The sequence below is a fragment of the Alosa sapidissima genome, chromosome 16 (genome assembly GCF_018492685.1).
Source record: "Alosa sapidissima isolate fAloSap1 chromosome 16, fAloSap1.pri, whole genome shotgun sequence".
NCBI classification, from domain to species: domain Eukaryota; kingdom Metazoa; phylum Chordata; class Actinopteri; order Clupeiformes; family Clupeidae; genus Alosa; species Alosa sapidissima.
In genome coordinates this window covers 29533429-29553032 of record NC_055972.1, presented here as the reverse complement: position 1 = coordinate 29553032, position 19604 = coordinate 29533429, and the positions used below count along the sequence as shown (strand labels likewise).

Genomic DNA, 19604 nt, shown 5'->3' with positions numbered 1-19604 from the left:
AGTCCTTCTCCCAATCCCACTTGCAGCCGAGCTTTTTAGCTTTTCACAGCTATGCTTTTAATTGACTCTCAGACATTACTGTAACTTCAAAGTGTCACAGCTAAGACATTCCAGCCCACCCCCCCCCCCCCCCACTCCTTTTTCAACAGCCAGTTTTTTTCATGTATAGCTTTTTTTCATTCTCTCTCTCTCTCACACACACACACACACACACACACACACACACACACAAATGCCTCTCTCAGCTTTCTCTAATTGTAACTCTCAGACTCACAGGATTTCTTCTATTTCAAGAACACAAACAAAGAAATTCAGCTCTAAAAAAATAGTAACATCCTAAAATGTCTCAGACAGAAAAAGCTTTCAGAAACACAATTTCACATTTTTGACTAGAATGGCACTCAGTCAACGCAGACATCAGGCAAGGCCAAATGCTTTATATCGCAACGTTAGCGAAAGAGTAACAAAATCACGGATTTGACCTGTGATTCAGATCCACTCTAGAATGTAATGGGGTTCTCCCTGGGCTCTGCAGCTTTCCTTTCATGAGAATCGGCCTGGTCATTTTAGTGTAATCCTGCTTAAAGACCGACAGATAGACCGACCAGCAGCCCCGAAATCATAACCTCCTTGGCAGAGGTGTTATGTTCCACAAACATACCAATCAGAACACTGCTGAGGGAGAGAGAATGCTGTTACTCTCATCCACCATGACACAGAAGATGAACACACACACAGATTTCCTATCAATAAATAACATACTAACATAGCAATGTAGGCTACAATAAAATAAATACATTTGTTCACTGGCTAAACACGCTGAAATGTCCATGGACATTGATGGTGACTGGCAACCGCTTGACCAACCTTGTAGCCTTGCTGGCTGTCTGGAGAGCTCTGGAAGCACAGATCAGACCAAAGGGAATCCAGCCACTAGGGAGCTAGCGTTAGCATGGCAGCTCAGTGTTGGCTCTGCAGCAGCTCGGTGGGCTTGTGGTAGTGGCAGATCTCTCACAAAGTAGGCCTACAGCACCAGTCCATAGTAATCTCTGATCAGATGCTGGAAATGCAGCTTGCCTAACAGGTGACGGATATGGATCCAAGGCTTAGCCCCAATCGAATAAAGTGAATGCTAATGTCACCATGTTATCAGCCACCACAGGCATTATTAAGACTGAGACCAACAGTATCAAAAATAACGTCTAACGTGAATAAGTTTAACTAGACAAACAAATCCAAAAAATGGACAAAGTATTACATAAAATTATAAAAAAAGATAAAAAAAAATAAACAAAAAGCACATGCCAAAAGAGACACCAAACAGTGGGAACAGCTAACACTAACACAACATGGTTGCTACAGCAGAATAGCTTATTAGGGGGGAGCCTACACTCATACAAGCGCAAATGGACCTTATGCATGGAATGCTCTTTAGGCAGCTCATTCATTTCCATTGGATCGTTAGCTGTGTTAAGGCATCTTCTGATATATTCTGCTCCTTATGTGTTGGGCCAGTATGCCCAGGCAATAGGAGCCTCAACTACTTTTCACTCCGTGATGCTTTCAAGTCAAAAACAGCCATGCACAAAATTTCAAGACTACACATGCATGCAATCATGCACACTCACTCATACTCACAAATAACCACACAACACACGTACCCCTGAACAGACATTTTTAGAGCCAAAGGCATCATTAATATTGAACAGTGTACACAAATTTAGCCTAAGTGCATTCACTGGGCAGTTCCTGAAAAGCAGTCCCATTGACTGTGGATCACAGTGTGTGTGTGTGTGTGTGTGTGTGTGTGTGTGTGTGTGTGTGTGTGTGTGTGTGTGTGTGTGTGTGTGTGTGCGCGCGTGTGTGTGTGTATGTGTGTGTTGCAAGTGTTTTTTTGTATGTGCTTTAAACCTGAAAGGTTTCTCATGCCCCTATAACACTCCCTCTGCTTCACATATGGCTACATGATGCAAGCACATGTACACACACACACACACACACACATACACACTGTAGGTTACAACAGATATAAAAGCCAGCCATCAGGCATTCAACCTTTATTTCCGTGACTCTAAATATTGCACAAGGTAATGCAATAGCGGAAATGGCACCATTGACCCAGAGAGGCATCTGTCAAACTCTGTCTCTCTCCCTCTCTCTTTCTCTCTCCCTCTCTCTCTCACAGACACACACACACACACACACACACACACACACACACACACACACACACACACACACACACACACACACACACACACACACACACACACACACTTAAACACTTTCCATTTGAGATACTTTCTGTAACCCCAAATCAGAAAAAGTTGGGACGTTGTGTAAAATGCAAATAAAAACAGAATGTGATAATATACAAGTAATGAAAATGAAACTTTGGACTATTTCATTTTGAATTTGATGCCAGCTTAAAGAAATGTTGGTACAGGGGGATGTTTACCACTGTGCTGCTTCTCCTCTTCATTTAACACAATTCTGTTATTGTTTTCCTGAAATATTCAAGGTCTTCCCTGGAAAAGACATTGCCTGGATGGCAGTATATGTTGCTCAAAACCTGTATACATCATTCAGAATTGATTGTGCTTTGCCAAATGTGCAAGATGCCTATGCTGTAGGCACTAATGCTCCTCCACACCGTCATAGATGTTGGGTTTCGAACTGAGCACTAAAACAAGTTGGATAGGTTGGATACTTGGATAGGCCCTCTCCTCTTTAGCCCAGATGAGTCCATGATTTCCAAAAAGAAGGCACATTTTGATTGGTCTAAGCACAGGACCCTTTTCCATGTTACCTCAGTCCATTTTAAACCAGCTCAGGCCCAGATGAGACGGCCACGGCCATCTAATGTGTTTTTCAGCTCTTTCCCTTGTTTGCAAAGATTTCTCTGGATTCTTTGAATGTTTTAATAATATTATGTCCTGTAAATGATGAACTCCCCAAATACTTCACAAATTCATGTTAAGAAGCATTAAAATTACATTGTTTCATCATTTGTGCACACAGGTTTACACAGAGTGATAAATACCCCTACATCTTTACTTCTAAGAGACCCTGCCTCTCTGGGATGCTCTTTTTTATACCGAAACGTGTTGCCAGTTACCCTAATTAGTTGTGAAACATTCCTCCTTTTGTTTTCTTTATCATTACACAACTTTTCCAGCATTTTGTTACCCCGTCACAACTTTTTTTGAAACATGTTGCTGATATCAAATTCAAAATTAACATATATTTCCATGAAATAGTCAAATTTGTCATTTTCAACATTTGATATGTTGTCTGTGTCCTTTTTGCAACTAAATATGAGTTTAAGAGATTTGCAGATTATTACATTCATGTTTTTATTCGCATTTTACACAATGTCCCAACTTTTTCTGATTTGGGGTTGTAATAATACAATGTTCTTTCTTTCAGGGGTCATGAAAGCAAACAATTAATTCCCTCAATCTCATTTTTTTTAATCTTCATTGAATAAATGGAAAAGAATGTAGCCTGTCCTGAGCAGGTTTAACAATAATCTCAGGATATGAGTTTGCCAGAAATGTTTCTGTTGTCTCAAAAGACTGATCTCCATCCTGACAATAATTCCTATTAAGAATGTCTCTCTTGAAAATAACTTCTTAGATCCAAATCAATAGTGCTGTAAAAGCCTTCTGCCAGGTTTGACCTTCACTGAGCAGGGCATCTGTGTGTGTGTGTGTGTGTGTGTGTGTGTGTGTGTGTGTGTGTGTGTGTGTGTGTGTGTGTGTGTGTGTGATAGCTTGTGCATGCACATAAATGTTTGTGTGTGAAATCAGCATAAATTCAGTTCTCCTGCATTTCATGGATGCTGGCTTTGCTGGTGCATTAAATCTCAGGGGTGTGTGCTTATTGCAGAGAGAGTACTTATGCTTTTGTGTGTGTGTGTGTGTGTGTGTGTGTGTGTGTGTGTGTGTGTGTGTGTGTGTGTTTGTGCGTGCACGTGTGTGTGTGTGTCTGTATGTGTGTGCGCGCACATGTGTCTGTGTGTGTGTGTGTGCTTTTAGATGTCTCAGGAGGTGTAATTTGTTTCCCTGCTCATCTATAGAGGTAAAACACTGCACAGGCCAACCATGGTAATAAATCCTAGTGTCCCTTCCAGCTTCTGTCTCAGGCAGCATGAGCTGCTCTCTGTCTGACCTGCAACACTGCATCATCTACACCACTGTAGCCCATCTACACATGGCTTACAATTGACTCAGTGTGGCGTAGGCTACTACATTTCAGGAAAAAAAGTTATTTGGTTACATAAGTGTTCATGACTTGGTACAGCAAGAATCAAAATGAGAATCAGTAATAGAATCAGAATGAGAATCAGTGATATAATCATAATGAGAGTCAGCAACATAATCAGAATGAAAATCAGCTATAGAATCATAATGAGAATCTGTAATATAATCAGAATTAGAATCAGTAATAGATTCAGAATGAGAATCAGTAATAGAATCAGAATGAGAATCAGTAATAGAATCAGAATGAGAATCAGTAATTCATAGGTGCCACATACGTCACTATCAAATAGAACGCCGCCATATTTACGACCGATTTCGCCCAGTATGGCCGCCCACACTGCACATTTGAATGTGTGTGTGAGAGAGAGAGATATGTGGAGAAAATTTCAATTTCAATTTTCAATTTCGATCCTTATTTGTTACCCCCAGATTTCTTTTGTCCCTTATTATCTGCCCCAGGCTTGCCCCAATTGGCTTTCCGCGATATATCTACCTTGTTCATAACCCCTCCCCGTACAGTGGGGATAGCTTGAAGGTATTCAAGAGTAGAAGAGAGCCTGGACGATTGAAACACGGGACGAATGAAACATTCCAGTTTTCTCCGAGTGTATAGGCTAACGATGATAGACAGACGTCCTTCGGTCAAAACATAGAGCATGTTAACCTTCTATCAGGCAAATATCTTCCTGCTATGTCATTGTATCACGGAGTTATAAACGAGTTTTAATGCGCAAAAGTAAACTTCATTAGCCGTTACATTTTTTTTATTATTATTAATGAGTGTTTTTCATTTAAAGGTTCAACTTAATGCTTATTCAGTAGACCATTTAGTGTTCTCCACAATCCCAGACTTATATAACTCATATCGCATGCTTGTTTACATGGAAAGCAAAACCAGCTATAGTGACATATGTCTGTGTCTGTGACCAGGCTGTAACTCCATTTATTTTAATTAAATGCATTAAACAATCATTTATGGAGGTGAGACATGGAAAAACAGTTTTCAGAAGATGAAAATACATTTGGGCCCACCAGGCAGGGGGTCGAGTTTTCCCATATTATCCTATGCAGACTGACGGCCGGTGGAGGAAGCCTACTTATTTGGATGTGCCGTGGCCTAACCCACGTAAAAACCTAGTGAAACAACATTTTCAACAATATAGCCTAAACATGATATAAATGGGAAAGCTTACCGTTCTAGCTATGAACATGGCAGAATCATCCACAGGGCATGATATTTCAAAAAACGCTTCATACACGCTTCACGATGATGGTAATGAGTTGTTATCAGACATGTACGAAGACGTATAGCCCTGCAACAATCTATCTAAAATAGCACCTATTGGGAGTAGCCTACCATTCGTGATATGTAGTAAAATTTTGAAGTTGTGGGACGTTTACATTGCTTAAACTGTATGTTTCATTTGTCCCCTTATGTTGTTTCAACTGTCCCGACCAGTAGGGACGAATGAAACACGCACGTTCCACTTTTGCTGTAGCCTAATAATTCCTGAACGGTTTTGTTCAAAGCTGAAAATGCATTTGTATTTGATAGAGGACAGATGTAGGTTACTAGTGACCAAATATTAGCTTTCAGTGTGGTACGATCGGTTTGTAAATTACGTTTAATTAAAAAGTGTTTCAACTGTTCCGGCTCTCCCCTACTCATGCCTATCGCTGTGGCTGGATGGGTCAAAAACGTGAAAGTGCGGCACCTGGCCTCCAAGGATTTATATTTAATTATGGGAAATGTAAGTATTATGTAAAAACAATTCAAATATATGATTTTGGTGGTAGTTTACTCTGACTAGGTACATGTACTGTAGTAGCGAGTTGTTAGCTAAGTGGCTAACGGCTAGCAAGCTACCACTCATTTTAGTGTCATTTAGCTGACAGATAGCTGTCATTAATCTGGATAATGTTCTTTAATGTCAGATATGTTATACAGTCCATGGTTTATACTCATTGAAAGAACATGAAGGGAAGGGAAACAAGGCGATTGTGACTTTATGGGAGCAGTTTGTGGTGGGTTATCAGCTGTTAGCTGTCAGACGGTCAGCTGATTGTGACCACTGAGTGGCTGAGCGGGGCGCAAATCGGTCGTAAAGATGGCGGCGCAAAGTTACAGTGACGTCATGTGACACAAACAAATAGATCCAGAATGAGAATCAGCGATAGAATTAGAATGAGATTCTCTGTTAGGTAATGGTAAGAAACAAAATCCCAGTGGATATTTCACGTCTTATCAAATGCTGATGACGGCTGTTGACGATTTTGCCTAAAAAATAAAGCCAAGTGAATTACTGTACCGTGAATTTAAGGATTTTAATGTTGTAGTATGTGATTCCTACAGTGTAAAATTGTTGTTGTTATTTCTTTAGATCATGCTAATGCTTCCCAGTTTTATCTACCCACTCCAGCTGTCCAGGAGCGAGTGTCACCCCCAACCTTCCATCTGTCATGATCTGTTCCTATGAGGATTGACAAAAGAAGCCTATGAAAATAATAATTAAATGCTTTTTTCCAAATCAAATCAAAATAAAAACAAAACACATGTTTGTTAATGTAAAGTTCAGTTTCTTTGGGATAAAGTGTGTTTTGATGCTTTTTGTAAGCATCTTTGTTTCAGCCGACTTTTAAAATGATCTGTAGTCCGCTGCCTCCTCCACTGTCAGATGTGTTATTTTCCACACTAGTAAGGACTGGGCTTATGGAGCAGAAAGAATATCTCTTTTAATAACCAGTAAACTAAATGTGGTGAAACTTGGGGAGCTGAATACAAAAGAGGTCCTCTGAGACACACACACACACACACACACGTACAGAGAGAAAGAGAGAGAGAGAGAGACTCTAAAAAGCATTGCATTTGCTCTGTGATGGATAACATTGTGAAGCTGAGGAGAAGTACTCCAGTTTTCCTCTCTTGGAGGAATATTTACCCACTTTGAATCACACACAGAGGCAACTTTCAACCCTCTGGAGCACAAAATCCCTAAAAGAAGAATGATAATATATAAAACATTCAATCTCGGTGCACTTTGAGCACAGAGTCATTTACATGAAGCCAACTCCAGACAGACTGCACCGCGCTTCTCTGCACTGCTGCTGAACTAGGTCAGTCTCTCAGTGGGGTGCAGAGAGCAGTCACCGGGGGCACGCCCGCTCTCTGTGAGCCACATGGGACATGGGACCTGATGGAGGCCGCTGGGATGCTGGCGCCAGCCTGGCAGAGAACTACATCTCCCAGAAAAGCATTGCTTCTTTTGATGTTTAATAGATAGCAGTCTCTGAGGGCACACCCAGACTCTATGAGACCTGATGGAGGCCACTGTGCGATCACCACCCGACTGGCACAGAACTACATCTCCCAGAAAGCATTGCTTCTTTTGATGTTTAGCATTGCTTCTTTTGATGTTTAGAGAGCAAAAGCAGTCTGGGGGCACACCCGGACTCTGTGAGCCACACGGGACATGGGACCTGATGGAGCCCACTGCGTGATCACCGCCCAACTGGCACAGAACTACATCTCCCAGAAAGCATTGCTCCTTTTGATGTTTAATGGAGAGTAGTCACTGGGGGCACATCCAAATTCTGTAAACCACAGGGGACACGGAACATGATGGAGGGCACTGGGCCACCAATACCCACCTGGCACATCTCCCAGAAGGCATCGCTCCTTTTGATGTTTAATGGATAGCCGTCTCTGAAACAGCACACATGTAGCCAGGGTGAACCCAGACAAACCTGTTAGCAAATTTGAATTTGCTCTGCAGGTCCGTCTGGAAAGGATCCCATTGATGCCTGTTTCCCAACTTCCCATTTTACGACTTCCAAAGGCAGTGAAATTAATCTTACATTTGTGCATTAAAGTCTTACCAAATCGTTTTAGAAGCGCTACAAACATACCTTCCCTGTAAAAGAAGATATGAAATGCAGTTGTTTACTCAATTCCAAGGAAAATACACATTCCTAGTTTGGGTTGATAACAGGTTTGTCTGTGTTCACCCAGGCTACCACGCATGGCCTCTTGGTCACAACATGGAGAATTTAAACTGAAGAGGGTGTTTATTTTGCAGCTTGCAGAGCAAGGGAGCACCATGGGCTCTGGGGGAGCTGCCCCCCTATCTGTGTGTGTTGGGTGGGGGATTGGCTTCGGAGGGCGGGATTAGTGAACATATGCTTCCTGAGGTGCTGAGCATGGAGGAAAGAACAAGAAGCTAGCAGGTTCATGGGAATTAATAAGTGCTTACGAAAAGTTACTGTCAGCGACGAGATCGATGACTCGCGTTACCAAAACAATGGGACGTAAAACAGGCTTAACTTTTAACTGATTTGCACAAAGTGAAAAGTTTAAGGTACTGGATTAACACATGCAGTGTCTTTCAGTATAGCATAAGGTGGTGTGTGGTGTGGTGTGTCTTTCAGTATAGCATACGGTTGTGTGTGGTGTGTGTGTGGTGTGTGTGTGTGTGTGTGTGTCTGTGAGAGAAAGTGCGTCTTTGTCATGTGCATATCTCTTGTTTAATGTGCCCTTGGATGCAATGGGAATAAAGAGGCAAGAAGACAACTTTGAAAAAGGTGATATTTTAAAACTTAATGGATTATTTTATTAGAGGTGGAGAAAGGTGGAGGGGGAAAGAAAATTGATCCATAGTGTGTGAGAGACACAGTGTTAGCCAAGCTCATCCATCTCTTATTAAGACCCCTCAGAGGTTCTGTAAACTCCTCCACCAGAGTCTGCTCAGGGGAGATCTACAAAAGAGGGGATTTTTGACGGACTGCCAGTGGCATGAGCTGCTTATCCAATAATAAAAGCAGACCTCGTAAATCTGCCCAATCCGTAATGAGGGGCAATTTATGACGGCGCTTGAACTGTCTGGGGTGGAAGAGGATTGGGGAGAGAGCTGAGAAAGGGCCTGTATGTGCTCTAAAGCCTCCCTGTGCTTGCCTGGCACCCCCCAGAAGGGAACAGGGGGAAGATGGAAGATGGTGCCCTGGGCAAGGAGGGAACAGGAGGAAGGAGGCCTCCCGCACAGACTTGGAGATCCCAATGGTTAAAGGCACAGTCTGCAATTCTGGGCGAAAGGTTGTTGACATTTGAGCTCAACAGCCAGTCAAAAGTACAGTATACACCCGTCTCTTCTGTGGCAATGAGATATGACTGGAGTTGCGCAATATTGCTTTATCTGATCCACTGTGTGTGTGTGTGTGTGTGTGTGTGTGTGTGTGTGTGTCACATTTACAGTGTTATTTAACTCACAGACACTGATGGTCATGATAGCTACTGCAAGAGCCAAACACTGCAATGGCAGCCTCTTTAGCTCGAGGGTGCGTTCGCTGTCTTCAGGTCAGAGTGCCACACTCGATCTTTAGTGTGCTCTGTTTAACACAGTCCTGTTGTTTACTGTTATTGTTTTATGAGTGCCTAGGCTCTTTCAAATGCAATTTGAGTGCAGTTCAAGGGCTGAGGCGAAAGGCACAAGTTATACACGTTGGCGGCGGTCTTGTGAAACTCTGAAGTGAAAACATGCAAGTAACACACCTGTGGGTGTTTTTGTCTACTTCAATAGCGTCCAACGAGGATATGAGACCTCTTCGCCAGGATCAGAGCAACCTTTCCGGAGACCGCAGACAAAAGATTTCCATAATTCTGCAATCGTCTGGAAGGAGATATTGGCTGTGGCTATGTAAACATGACTTGGTGCATCAGCTCGCCAAACCCAGCAGGCGCCAGGGCAAAGCAATCCAAATCTAATCAACATGGCATGCAGTCCTCACTCTGAGCTTGCATAAAGCAATGAAGGGTGCTTTATTAATAGTCACTGCTAGTAGATGGCAGAACCATAAATGACTACTGTGATAGATGCACTTGAAACTGAGCAGCTTCTCCTGCTCTTTTATGTCTGCCCTGATGCCTCTACAGTGCCTGCCTAATCAAGAGCCTGATACCTTGATACCCATAAATATGTCGTAGAGCAAGGCACAGAAATAAATCATCTGTCTGTACAAGCCGCAATGCCTTACCACACTCCAGTTTGATGTTTACAAAGTGACTTAGCTTCCTAACTTCCTGATAGTGCAGCATTCCATAGAGTAAGAAAACTACATTAACATTCTAAGAAAAGCAAACAAAAGCTTACATTTCCTCCCTCTCTCCTTCCCTCTTTCCCTCCTTATCTCTCTCTCAAAATTGTATTCAGTTCATTATATGATGGTGCAATACACTACACAAACTTCATTACTTTCAATAATGTCACAAAAAACACTTGAAATGCTAGTCAAGAAGAGATAAGACAGCATAACTCACAATAAGCACCAGCAGACGGAAATCAAACCTGGCTCCATACTGATTTCCTGGCACACATTTTTAATAACTGAGATCATTTAAGCTACATGAACCAGATCTCCTGAATCTGTCAATAGAAGAAACATGAATTCCTTCATCTCCAAGAGATGGAAAGAAAAGACAGAGATTGAACGAGAAATGGTGGGACAAGCAAAAAAGAAAAACTATTGGCTGTGCAATCAACCATGGTTTAATATTCATTATCATGAACTGTTTTTTCTTCATTAATTCCAAGGAGCTGGCTCAGTTCTCTAGAAGATGATGATGCATATGATCATTCTTACTCTCTAACCCCCCTCCCTTCTCTCCATCCGCCCTCCCTCTCTCTCTCCCTCTTTCTCAGTCTCTCTCTCTCCTTCGTGCCTCAGTGGAAACCACTAACCCCACATCTCTTCAATTAACCAGTCCAATCTGAAGAACGCACAAGAACAATCAACTTTTCATTCATTCTTCCCAGCTGCAGGGAAAATCGTTGGCCTCCTCGAGGTGTAAGTAGAATTTGAATGAACTATAGAGTGCTGTTGCCGAAATGCCCCGATGACCTTTCATTTAGTGTAATGATAAGAGAAACGACGGCAGATACCTCGGAGGTGCTCATCAGCGATTCTGCTCTTAGCTTTCTTATCGCTCGGCGCTAGCGCTGGAATTAGCTTGATGACGGTCCCTCATCTTCCTCCTGACATGGACCACGTTCCCTGCCTATTTCGTCCCACCTCTCTCTCTCTCTCTCTCATCCACCATATCCTCTTCATCTGCTCTTCCTTTCAAACTCTATTTCTCCCTCTCTCTCTTTCTTTCTGCCCAGGTTTTCTCTCTCAGTTGCTATCTTTCTCTCTCTCTCTCTCTCCATCTCACACTAGCACACTCTGTCTGAAACATTGATTATAGGCTTCATCATTTCTGCTTACCACAGTAAACAGCAGTTTCAACTTCTTACTGTGTGACAGCCACATCCTTTCTCGCTCTCTTTCTCTCTCTCTCTCCTCTCTCTCTCTACCTCTGTTCTTCTGTCTCTTCAATTTTCCACCTTGCTGTTCACACACACACACACATACACACACACACACACACACACACACAGAGACCACAAAAACAGACACACACACACAGACCACACAAACACATATACACAGACCACAAACACACACACACACATACACACACACACACACACACACACACACAGGGGCGGACTGGGACCAAAAATCGGCCCATGCATATTTGGCCCAAGCGGCCCTCAAATCGGTCGGGCACACCTAATTAAATAGAAAATCTATGCATTACCCTCCTTAACTATGCATATATTTTCAACCGTCATGGAGCACTGAAAGTGATGTAGGCCTCATTGGCTATCACTCTGACTGATCAGAGGTAGCCATGGAGCACATGATCTCCATATTCAAGTAGGCTAACAAGCAATTATTAAAGAAGAGTTTCTGCTTGAATTCAAAGTATCATTTCAAATTATTCAATAGGCTACAATTGACAGCAGCACCAACAATTACTGAAGCCTATGTGTAAAGAGTTAAATTACCCAGATTGTCTTAGACATTAATGCAATTTATACCAGTTATCACTGTAGGACAGTGTTTCTCAAAGTGTGGTCCAGGGACCACTGGTGGTCCGCAAGCTATCCCAAGTGGTCCGCGAGCAGATGTAGTTGTTTGCAATAATGAACCAACTTGTATGTAAATCCAAAAAGTTCTGCAACCCTGCCTATGTAAGATATGCCAGTTTAAATCATATAAATCCTAGTCTGACACAATAAGTAAGGTCCTAGTCTGAGACAATAAGCAAGGTGGTTCAGTGAGTAGGCCTATTGTGTAATGTACTGTTGAAGTAGGTCTACTCTTTTTTTTTAGCTAGGTGGTCCGTGAGTTTTTGTTTTACTGGTTAAGTGGTCCTTGGTCGGAAATAGATTGAGAAACAATGCTGTAGGACAACTGAAACAACACAAAATAAACAGGGCTGTTGCTGGAAATATTTTATTCCTGTAGGCTATACTACATTGCTGGTACATTTTGGAACATTATAGCTACATTAACTAATTATCTTTAATGTCTTCCAGTAGCCTATCGTATAGGTTACTGTATATTAGTTGGCTTGTGCATGAATATGACTTGATGTTTTGTAGCCTACATTTCCGTCAGTCTAGTCTTTTAGCCCATCTTTACTATGATAACCCTTCCAAGATAGAACCCTTTCGACTCTCTACTTTGAGAAACCAACCACCACTCATGCCATCGATGTTGAATTTTGGGCGTCTGACGGAAACTGATCAATCTGAACAACAATTAACATCGATTTGACACTCTTTTGCTGTCCGGGTTTGCAAATCATTCATTTAGAACATTTAAATTGCGCTATTTGTTATTATAATCACAGCACGGCCTTACGTTATCATTACCATATCATTAAATTATAATTAAAGGAAAATTCCGGTATTTAGCACTTTGAGTCCCTTTTCTGGTTTGTTTTGAATGAACTAGAGTGGTGGACACTAGTTCATTCAAAGGGTTGTTTGAATGAACAGGGTTCATGAACAGAATAATATCATGAATGAACAGGGTAGTGAATTCAAAGGGTTGTCAAGGGTTGTTTTTAGGACATGTTTGAGCATGCCTGTAGGCAGCCACTCTGACTAGTCAAAGGCGGTTCAAAAACGAGTCAGAAAACTCGAGACAGGACCAATCGTCAAAATTTCGGTGTCCACCACTCTAGTTCATCCAAAACAAACCAGAAAAGGGACTCAAAGTGCTAAATACCGGAATTTTCCTTTAATAAGTCATCATAATCATCATCGTCAGCATGGCATGTCACACATAGCCTACCTGCTCCACCACTGCGTTCTTATCATGTAGCCTCAACTAGGCTCTACCACCTGCTCACTGTCCCTTGCTCTGTATGCTTGCTTACATCCTTGTTCAAACTCAACGAACTTCAACATGTTGCTGACATATGCTAGCCTACTTGCAATATTGTATTTTTGAAGCTTCTACATTGGTGTTACTTTTGCACTATTGTCACTACCGGCACCCGCCGCAATTTCGTGTAGGCAACTTCGATCAACTTTTGATGCGCTTACAAAATCCTGGCTCTGAGCCAAAATGCGAGGGGTGGGGCCTGACGTGAGCTGTTATTGGATCAGTCAAGTGTCAATATGGAAATGTAACCAATGGGCCGCTGGTTGTCCTTCCTTTGGGCCGATCGTTGGCTAAAATGATTAAATAATATATAGCCTATTCTATTGGCCCAAAAGGTGCGTCGACCCACCGGGAAAATGCCCGGTATGCCAGATGGCCAGTCCGCCCATGCACACACACACACACAGACCACACAATCACAGACACACACACACACACAGACCACACAAACACATGCACACAGACCACAAAAGCACACACACACACACACACACACACAGACCACACAATCACAGACACACACACAGACCACTCAAACACATACACACAGAAAACACGCACACACACACACACACACACACACAGACAGACCACACAAACACATAGACACATGCACACACACTGCTCCTAACTAATGGAGTGTTTTCTGCTGGTGTTTTGGTGTGGTGCTCTGGAGTGTGGGATCGTCTCTGGCGGGTCAGAATAGTGCAGCGTAGCCCACTTTCATCAGCCATAAATAATTTCACATGCAGTCAGTAAGGAATCCTACAGAAGGACAAAAAAAACAGGCTCCCCACAAATCTGAGGTCTGGAGTCGTGGCAGGGGTGTGTGTGTGTGTGTGTGTGTGTGTGTGTGTATGTGTGTGCGTGTCTGTGTGTGTGTGTTTGTGTGTCTCTGCGTGTGTGTGTGTGTGTGTGTGCGCGCGTGTGTACATATGTGTGTGTGTGTGTGTATGTGTGTGTGTGTGTGTGTGTGTGTGTGTGTGTGTCCATGTGTGCGTGTGTACCTATGTGTGTGTGTGTGTGCGCACGTGCGCGTGTGTGTACATATGTGTGTGTGTGTGTGTGTGTGTGTGTATGTGTGTGTGTGCATGTGTGCGTGTGTACCTATGTGTGTGTGTGTGTGTGTGTGTGTGTGACTTCAAAGACATTTCATTAGGAACCTCATAACACAATTCTTGGGGGAGAATAGCAAGGGGGGATCAGGGGCGGAGAGAGAGGAGAAAGACAAGCTTTTGTTCTCTTTCTGGAACAGCTGAACATGCCAAAGTCCTGAATCAGACGAGAGGCGAAGAGAGGAGAGGAGAGGGAGACAGCCAGAGACTCTGACATCCCCAACAGCAAAGAGACGTTCTGATCAGAGGCCAGCATGAAGCACCATGTCAAATCTCAGTGGCTGTAAGAAAATACATGCTTTCCCCCAATCTGTCACACTGAGCACGATTATTTTCCACTGAGGAGAATCATATTCAGTATATAACATCCTATTTCGATTAAGAAATCACTCACTGCATCACTGTTGTTTCCAAGATGTCTTGGAAAGAAAGAAAACATCTTGGGCATTGCCCTTCCTAACATTAATATCTATGAAAGGCCATATACAGTATTTGAGTGAAAAGCATCATTTGGGAAATGAGTGGGGTATCTGCAGGATGTGCTCCAACATTACCCCCTCTCTCCCTCTCTCTTTCTCTCACTCTCTCTCTCCCCCTTTCCCTCTCCCTCCTCGTCCCCCTGTCTGGTGCCTGTTTGAAGTCGACAGTTATGAAATGATACAAGCTTATGTAACATCCCCAGGGCGCGCTGATTAAAGGGAATATATGGTAAAGCTGAGCAGCAGACTGATCACTTGTGCGCTCTACAGGGTTCTGACTGTGGATCCTGGGAACAGGGCTGGGAACGCCAGGAACGTCTGTCAATTCTGTGTGAAGGCAGAGGATATCCACACAGAACGCGGCAGCAGAGTGAGGAAGCCATTCAGGAGTGCTTAGGCTGCACACACACACACACACACACACACACACACACACACACACACACACACACACACACACACTCTGCTCCGCTCAAGCCCCATCGGAATCCGCCAATCATGAGCTGGCGTCACGGGATTGGATCTTCCAGATGAGTCAGAGTGTGTGGCGCACACAGGTTTATCCTCATCACTCACAGTGGCTTAGAAAGGAATGAGCTTCTGTTTGCCAATCGCTAGGTTCCTCAGGTGCACACAGAAGCTGCTGTTTGCATTGCTTTGTCAGTGCACACACACACACACACACACACACACACACACACACACAGACACACACACAAGTCAATCAACTGTCTGGCGTGATCGGTGCCAAGCTGTGTTGCTATTTGACCGACTGCTTGAGTACAACTGGTCCTGGACCATTTATGGTAACATGACCAGAGCAGTGTCCTATTGGGCTGAGAACAGGTGAGTAATGTGAGCATTACATTGTACGCTTTGCAAATCATGTCATGAACACACTCATGTATGTAAAAGTGTGTGTGGTGTGCATATACAAGCATATGAGAGAGAGAGCGGAGTTTGGTTTAAAAACGCTATATCCTCCATTTTAATGAATTTTCATGAATCATTTTTTTACATTTTGTTTTCCAAGTAATTTCAGTAGAACTGTAATTGGGTATTGTTGTTTGATTTATCTGTCCTTAATCAAAATACTAGAGAGGAAAGAGTTGACGATGAAAATGAGAGGCCAAAGAACAGAGAGATGGAAACTATGGGGCACAACAGGGGAACAGGGAAGAGAGAGAGCACACATGCAGACTGGCACACGCACTTTGAGTTGTCATGGGGATCTTCACCTTGAAAAGGGAAGCCTTGGAAAAGCCTGGCCTGTATCTGAAGGTGAACTAAATGACGAGTGTAGAGCACAGAGGTGCTGTGCATAGCTTTCGGTAAAACTATTAGTATAGTTATTACTGACAAAATATTTCTCTATAACTGCACACACAAAAAGACACTGTTCTACATGAATAGTGATATTCTGATTCAGCATACCACAGTGAATTGAAATAGGTTCTGCACCACTGAATGCAAACCAGTGCCTGGCAACTCTACTACTGTGCAAATCCCAGGGGAAGGAAGTTTGTCCCTATCTAAAGAACACACATGGGGAATCCTACTATGCGCATCTGTTTCTATTCTACACAGTGGGGAAAAAGTGAAATCCAACTGTGGAATTATAGTTTTGTATTTGTCTCGAAGCCTAGGGACAGTGCACTATGAAATTTCGACTTATCTACGAGACAGGAATCTGGTTCCAGTAATTTAGTATGCGTTCTAGCTCTCCGAAGGACTGCGTGTCAGAGTAATCTTCTGTTTGTCTGTCAGTCAGCTCCACCTGTTAAGCCGGTTTGCATGCATACAATAAGCGATGCGATAGGAAGCGTGCGGCAGACATCGCCGTGAAAAGGGAAGACGCTGATGGGCTGTGTGTAACTATTCTCATGCAGGCAAAAACAGATGCGCAGCATCAGAGGGACAAGTCAGATCATCCATACACCGTTAATTCCTTAGGATAAATAATACGATTGCCTGCCCACCATCACATTCGAGTAGCACATGTCTGCAAAATGTAGATAATTTTAGTCATCACAATATGTCATATTGACGAGGCAACAATCTTGATGTTATACAGAAAATCTCCATCAAAACTCCATCGAAAAATATCAGTCGAATGAGATTTGTCTTTCTCCAGTTTAACTGAATGGTTACACTCCCCGCGCACCGGTTTGTTTGCATTTGACAGCCTATACAATGCCACTTTGTCTTGACAAGTGTTGCCCTGCACAGCCTAAGATATGTAGCCTACCACGCGTGAGTGTGCCCCTGATCATCCATGCCCTCATGTAAATTAACTTCCACAATATGATTTATCAGCTGAAGTAAACACAAAATTGTGTTTCCTTTTGTTACCATCTTTTCCCAGACAGTTATCTGAAACGCCTACCCAATGGGGAGAGGATTAAATAAAATATCTCATTATTATTATCAAAGGAATATCAGGATTTTCTTTAAATCAGCAATATGGCAGTTCCTGGCACAGTGCCACCGTGTAATATTTCATATCCTAATATGCTCTTACCTTATAGTGGTGCTCAGCGCGGTCCATATCCAAATAAAGATGTTCAGTATTAAATACAGATATCAATCTGTTTTATTTGCGTTGAAGAGAAAATGTGATTCTCAGAGAGAAAACACGTCTATAATCCCTTTGCCCTTGAGCCGCTGTTTCTTTAATCTGTAAAGGGAAAGGGGTCGCGTCTGGATGCGTGGTCACAGACAATCCCTAATCTGGCTAATGTGCAGTTGCACTTCCAATGCCCGCCCCGGACTACTCGCGTTCACTCTAGCTATTGCTCAGCTGCCTCATAAACTTCACAGAGTACCCGGGCGAGAGGCTACATCACCTGTCTTAACCCTCTGTCGGCGCGCCTCTAGAAAGATGAGGGGACACAGAAAGGTGCGAGAACGGGGGGCGCAGCACGCTGCCGTTGATCAGAGCACAGACGGTTTACGAGCCTTGACAGGTGACACAGACAGTACCAGCGGTACAGAACCCCAAGTGAAAGCGGTGCGAAATGTGCGCGCGCTGACACAAGAGAGACGCTTCTTAACCCTTAGCACGCGTTTATCTAGAGTTGCAGCGCCACCCTCCGCGATATAATTTAAGTGCTATAAAGCCTAGTTCTAATAGTTTACTCCGCTAAAGTTTTATAGTTATATAGTGTCCCGGCCGTCAATGGATAGGCTAACCTTGATAACACTTCAAGTCGTGTTGCGACTGAGACATTGTCATGGTCGAGGTCTGCAGATCCTATACGATTCTAAACTATATAAAGTGTGTTATTTTTTTTTTAATCTGTAGGCTATAGTCTGAGAACGGCTCAGCGTTTCCCCAGTGTCTGCGTATGTGAACTTCATAAAATGTCTCCCGGAAAGCTTGCCATCTGTCCTGCATTACGATTACACAAAGCAATGTGCAAGAAGCCTACTGTTTCAGTTGAAACAAGACTGAATTGTTTACATTGTTACGCCATAGGCCTACTGAAGTCTGGTTTGAGCGAATCAACGAATGTGCTTTAGTTTAATAAAATCAGTCGACCCACTTGCTCCCATATAAATAGCCATAAAAAATAGATGCCTCGAAAAGTTTTATTTCATTTCATTTAATTTCGTTTATTCATTTATAAGGACGTCGCACATTCATCTAGCCTAGAAATCTAGATGCATCCTGATGTGGGTCTGGGTCGTCAGGCTAACATTCATCAACATTATGTAAAACTGTAGTCCTTTGGCAAGATGTTATGAGAACCATCAATTGACTTGGTCAGTTGTTCCCAGATGTCAAGTCAGCAACAAAATATAATGTTAGTGGAGATGCTAAATTAAAAAACTGAATCATTTCTGAATTATCACCACACCAAGAATATTTCGTTTGAAAACTATTAGCTTTTTTGTATCATGCATTATTGAATGAGGTCTAACTCTGAGAAATATGTATGCAAACAAACCTATACATTTCAGCCAGTGATTTTGCAAATATCTTTTGCTAATAGCTGCACTGTCCACTAGACAGCACAAGAGTAATCCAACTGAGCCTAAGGGATGTCCTGTAACAGCAGAGGTGTGGAGAATACAGGCCTCTCTCCTCATCCATTACAAAGACAGATACTTTCTCAATGACTTGTTCTCAGTGGAATGAGTCTGGAGGCTGGACACGCTCCTCTCTGCATAAACCAGCCCAAACAAGGGTGATATACAGCAGATGATCATCTCTTAGTTACGATGGGATCATGAGGTGACTTATGAAGTTGTGCAATGGGAATGAGGACAGCCCGAGGTGCAAGTAAATGGACTACTAGGGCTTGTACAAGAGCTGCTGTAGCTATTGAATGTATACAAATTACATGCCTGCTATCACTGCATTGAACGGAATACCCAGGCAGTAAGTAGCAAATGTGTACCCACATGAATAAATAAACAGGAGACCTTTGGCTTAGTAACAGAAACAAGGCTACTCTGTGAGGCTTGGTGCT

General features: G+C 42.8%; 1 protein-coding gene across 1 annotated transcript in view; it reads right to left on the bottom strand.

The window, feature by feature from the left end:
* pcdh15a (protocadherin-related 15a) overlaps positions 1-17867 on the bottom strand; it is a 270220-nt gene extending 252353 nt beyond the window's left edge. Inside the window, 1 exon segment of the mRNA XM_042065915.1 lies at positions 17651-17867. The gene's annotated coding sequence lies outside the window, so the exon portion shown is untranslated.
* Positions 17868-19604: the final 1737 nt, after the last annotated feature.